This window comes from Ambystoma mexicanum, chromosome 2q (genome assembly GCF_040938575.1).
Source record: "Ambystoma mexicanum isolate Mex_15411 chromosome 2q, UKY_AmexF1_1, whole genome shotgun sequence".
Classification (NCBI taxonomy): domain Eukaryota; kingdom Metazoa; phylum Chordata; class Amphibia; order Caudata; family Ambystomatidae; genus Ambystoma; species Ambystoma mexicanum.
Window position 1 is genome coordinate 1,212,471,557 of NC_090924.1, and position 6,069 is coordinate 1,212,477,625.

Genomic DNA, 6,069 nt, shown 5'->3' on the forward strand with positions numbered 1-6,069 from the left:
CCATGAGCATGAGGCGCCTCCAATGGGGATAAAATTGGCCATGTCCACCAGGGACCAGCTATGTGCTAAAGATTTTCGAAATTGGGATAGGTTTGAAAGGGAAAATGAAATATGCTTGTGGTAATATGGTCATAGGGTTCTCTCTTTGCATTCTGCTGGCCGCAATGGAAAGGTAAGAGGGGCTCTGTTTGGAGCCCCGCCTTTCCTTTCCATGGCAGCCATCCTGGAAAAAGATGTTCCTTCCTACAGTGGGATGCTGCGTGCGTCCCGGTGTAGGAAGAAAAATCCTTTCATTTTTTTTTGCACCGCTTTGGCAACCCAGGGGTGCTAATGGCCCTCATCCCCCATTGCAGGAGCTGGAACGGGGGATAACGGTCCAGAGCCCTCGTTATCCGCCCTTGCTTCGCTTGGGTCAATAATTTGGTACCTGGAACGGGGGATGAATGCCACATTATTTCCGTTAGCATAACACAAAACGCTAATGGAAATGTTGGAAAATCTTATTGAGTCTATGTACTTTACTGAGAAATGTAAACTAGATGAAGTCTATAAGATTTCTTTTTTTTAGTTCTATTGTTTAACTGTGAAAGGTAGTTCCTAAAGGAAACTTTGTTGTTTTTATATTATTCTGTTTTTGCAGCAGAGGTTAGAATGTAAGGTGGGGAGGTTAGTCTTAGCAGTGCACAGTGGTGGTGTGAGTTTTCGTTGCTTAGTTTACCATAACTGGCGAATTTTCAGAGGTTTTTCGGTTTTACTTGTAACCATAACGACTCTTTAACAAAATGTTGTCACTGATATATATATATATATATATATATATTGTAGCCTCCATTCTGCATAGACACGGTTTTGTGTCTAGCAATCATTTAGGTTAAATTTAGAGGAAACATTCAAATTAAAAACTGCACAATATTCACACTTTCATAATGCCATTCTGCTTTTAAAGATAAGTAGATGGAAGCTTCTGTTTAGTGTTCCGTGTGCATATTTCTCCAGCTGCATGTAACCATTTCTAAAAGGTGGACATTTTGTCTAACTGCTGGAGAGTTGTAATTTAACATGTGTGTTGTGACGAATCCAAAGTATCGGCAATCCCACGTTAGGTCACACTGACCATATCTGGTTCTCGAAACTACAGCCTCTGTTCTACAAGCAGGCAGAAGAAATGACTATATATAGGATTACCAGGAGCCCACTCTCTCACAAGACACATTAGGCTGCTGGGCCCAAAACCGGGTTAAAGCAGGCCATACCCTGCAAGAATTAAACACAAAAGGCTGCCAAAATCCAGTGGTGCCCATCTGTGAAAGAGGACTTGGGCAGGGAAGCGTGGACTGCGAGTTTAAAAACACTGCAGGGCCACATTCATAACTGCGAACTCATGAGACCTCACTCGGGGGAAAGTCAGTGTACCAGGCAGTAAAAACTGAACTCCAGGAACCTCACACCAGAGGTGCATCTTTGAACTGTCTGTACCGACAGAGCAGTCCTGAAAGCAAAATGGAAGTACTTGGTACTGAATACAGGGATGTCATTTGGGGGTCGCCAGAGGTCGCAAGTGCGACCTCTGAGGTCTCCCTTGCGAGCTCTAAAAAAAAAAATTTTTTTTTTTTTGGGCCAGCACACCATGTGGCTCTTGAATTCTGGAGATGCTAGCTTTCTTGTTCAGGCCCCTTAAAAAAAAGAAGAAAAATAAGAACATGAGGGCCACAAGTCTAACACTTTCAGCACTGAACCTAAATAAGAAAGAGGAATGCCAAAAAATGTGTCTTTCTGGAATTCTATACAATAATTGCTAGACTAAATAAAGGTTTATTTCAGGCACACTACAGGGGGTGAGTAACTGATTTAGTCTGTTCTCAAATGCCTCAACTCAGCCTTTTATCCTTCTGAGGTCGATAAATGGGTACCAACACAGGTTGGGTGATTTTGGGTGTATATATCTTCTATGTAAAGCACTTAATCTTAAGTGCTATATAATAACATATCATTATCATTTGGTCATGGACGTCTGCTTGCAATCACAGTAATTTGGTAATATGGGCCTATACAGACTGATCGTGAAGATACATATGGCGATCCATTCAGGTATGAAATGTACATCACATTATAGGGATATCGTAACCATATTTTTCGTAGTGTACAATGCTATGTGATGCCACTTCCTGTTTTGTCAACGGGTGAAAGGTCATGTTCCATCGCTTCCCGCAATATCACTTTGGGGTGGAGTCAAATGACAATTTCCTGTGATGTCATCAGGGGGTCAAGGGTCGTGTGATGTCACTTCCGCTACCCCTGGCGTTTTGGTGAAATGACGTCCCCGACTGAATATGAGGAATGTTCAATGGTTTAGGTAAACAGCTAATGAAAATATGTGACCCTAAGATTTATAGTGCACATCCATTGTTTTGTGTAGTATTTGGAAAATCTGATGCAATGTTAACATTTAGAATCTTGTGTTCTTAGCCCATTTGTGTGCCACGTGCAGAACTAGAATGCACCTGAAATGATCAATACCTTTTTTGCATACTAAGAAGTACAGTACCAAGCCCTCCTAATGTGATTTTGCACAGTAATGTATCGATCTCCAGGTCCAAATGGCACAAGGAAGATGCAGTTTGCAAGATGCTATGTTGTGTGGGGTGCTTGAAAACCTGATTTTGTAACAATATTCCACCAGCGGCAGCAGAAGATGCAGGTGGATGTGATTAAATGTATATGGATCTAGTTTTGAAACATATAGACCATTATGATGCACCTAACACTAATGCGACAATAAATGGATACAATTTCCATATGAGAAAAAACAAAAATGGAGAAGCTTGAAGAATATGTTCTAGCCCTTCGCAACTTAGCAGTTTTGTACAACTTTGGAGAAGGAACAAGCACAGATGAATTGTAGGTGCAGTTAACAATTGGGACTTAAATGAAATGCGGAAAAGAAAGTTGAACCCAACTTGTACCGCTGAAGGGCTGCCAATAGCTGCATTTGTAAAAACTTGGGAAATGCTGATATCAAAGGAAATAGCTTAAGGTTGTTGGGCCGGTGGCAAAGTTTTAGAATAATTAAGGGATCTGTAATTTTTGGTCATAAGACGAGTCGAACGTTTTAAGGTTATTTTTTTCAACAGGTGCATCCTCATATGTAGTTTTAATGTTTGTATTTTTGTAAAGATTTTTAAGATGATTTCTTAGCATTGTGTTTTTATATATTGCTGTGTATTGATGAATTGCTTCTGCTTTTTGTAAAGGGTTGCAATAAACCAAACACAAAAAAATAAAAAAAATGTAAAGAATTATGCCACGTTTACGCAAATTACAAACAAATGTGTCAGTCATTTGTGGCAAAGAACGTGCTGCACGGATTAAGAGTAAAATATGCAATGTATCATAATTAAGTGGGTTGACAATAGATGAGTCGATCAGATGAACCGTGGATGCCAGTGTGAGGAGTTTAGGAGCAGTACTGTCACAAAAGGTAGGAGAAAGGGAAAGAACAGTGAGCCATGCATCACGCGCTCTCTCTGAAATCAGAGGCTAAATGCTCTGTTATAGAGAGTGATGAGCATGTGCCTGGGGAATGCAATATTTGTATCGTTATATGTCTGGCAGAATCTGTGTGGTAGATACACACCACAAACATGTTGAAGTTCTATTGGTAAAGGAAATATACAAGGCCACAGAGCGCTTAGCAAGATTAAGTCTTAAGACCCAAAAATACAACTTCTGGATCAAATATGTACCTGTGTACAGAATAAAGTGGCTGATTTTCTATCAAGATTAGCTTTAGAAGGAGTATCAGAACAAGGGAGAAGAAGAGGTAGTAGCAAGTGGTTCATTGGGAAAGATGGAGTGATTAGCAAACAAAAATGAGAAAATGAGGCAGTTAAGGATGAAACACCAAATAGTAGGTTGGTCTAAAAACAGATGGCCTGATAGGAAAGTGGTTAGGAGATCAGGAATGACCATACTAGGCGGTAAGGGAAGAATTGTAAGAGAAGGTTGGATACTATTATGAGGGCTTCACCTCATTCTACGTACGTCTCTCAGAGAGACCCAACCAAACAGCAAATGAAGGACATCCGGGCATCACCGGTAAGTAACAGAAGATAAAGGAAAGATATTGGTTGCCTGGTATTGACATGTTCATGGAGAGGCATATGAGGGAGTGTTGGCCATGTTGTAATGTAGTCAAATGCATTACAGTGAATAAGCAAGAGACATAAGCCATGCTGGCTCCCGCAGGAGTTTTGATAAGATTAGGCATAGATAAATTGGGTCCATACCACAACTTGGGGCCACAAAACCAGTTCACATTGGTTGCAATGGATCACTACTGAAAATTCCATGAAACCAAATCAGTGTAGAGGCTAACAGCTGCGGCTGTTCAACCCTTTTTGGAATGGAAATGTTTTTAGTAGAGAGCAGAAAGTTATCCTGAGAAAATAATCAGCAATACTGGTCCTCAGTTTAGAAGCAAGGAAACGATGGATTATGCCAAGAGGAACGGGATCAAATCGCCATGTAAAACCAATTACCATCCAGAAACAAATGGATTAGTTCAGATGTTTAATAGAGTGTTGGTGGAGAAGATAAAACAGGCATGTAGAAATGGTAAGGATGTGGTGCAGGGTCTGGCAGGTAACATGCAGTAACAGGTCATCCCCGAACAGAATCTTAGGAGAGTCTTCATTCATCATGAGGAGGGGTAGACAACCTAACTCTGTGCTCAATCGACACTGGGTGAACAACACTTGTGCTGGAGAGAACTCGCAGCATAAGGAGGTGCAATGCAACTCTAGACAGAAACAGTTAATTCCAAACACACATTTGTGAATAGGGAAGGATTGGTTACGGGATTGCTAAATAGGAGATTTGGTAAGAAGAAAGAAAGTAAGAAGTGCACTGAAAGTTATCACTAAGTGCTCGGAACCAATGAGAGGTATAGAGAAATTCTCCAAATATTTAAGGGTGGAACAGTTATCCATATGGAATCTTGATAGGATGTATAGGGGTGCACGAAACAATAGTAATGAAAGTTGTAATTGGAGAGAAGAATGACACACCGAAATGAGCGCAAGACAAGAAAGCTCAATTGTTTTGGGATGGGCATATGGCAAGGGGAAATGGTCTGGGTCTCATGGAGCCAGATCCATACAAGAATGTGTTGGGCAGTAGGAGTTATGGTGAAGGGGTTGAAGTGTTCGATCTTTAAGGTGTTGCTGGTGCAGTGGTCTGACCCTGTTGGATTAAGAAACTACCTTTGTGGCATCAGGACTATGCTATGACTGTTATAAAACAAAGTGTTATCGATTTACTTCAACCACAAAGACTAGATCAGGTGTTTCTTGGGGATGTGTTGTATCCATTACAAGGGAACTTTACCTTGGGGTGTTTTTTGGGTACTCGTGCTCTTGGATGGTGACAAAGCAGGGTTCTGGAATGGAAGAGGACGGGGATGGCAGGTGCAGAGAATGGAGGGCTGCCAGATTACTTGGATTAAAAGCAGGAGTTATCTCACTACTCTGGGTTCGTCTCGTTACTATAGAGAGCTCAAAGGCATCCTTTGTCAAAAACATATTTAGTGTGTAAATAGCCCTTCCTTAGAAAAGGCAATTGTGCACTCTGTGTTACAGAGTAGGCGTGGCATCGCTTCCTCAAAAGCTGCAAAGAAATTAGCTTCTCCATATGCCTTATGTATGGATGACCACAGGGACAATATAGGTCAGTGGTACGAGGTACATATCTATGGCCCTACATATGTAATAAGCCACGGCATGAGGTGTGAGTCCTTTCCCTTCCTTACACAAACCGAGGCTCAGGGGAGAGAAGGCTAATGACTACAGGAATATGATGGGTAACACATACGGAAAGTATGGGGGGAAAAAAGATGCAAAAATCAACATGTGTAAATCCAATGTCAATGAAAAGAGCTAATGCTGACCTTGAATGGAAGCATACCCTGTCCCTAGATTGGAGCGCTTGTCCCTAGGTCAACGGTGCTGTGCCTCCTATCTAAAAGGAAAGGAGAGAAAACTGTCCTTCCACTATAGAAGATGTCTGCTGCTA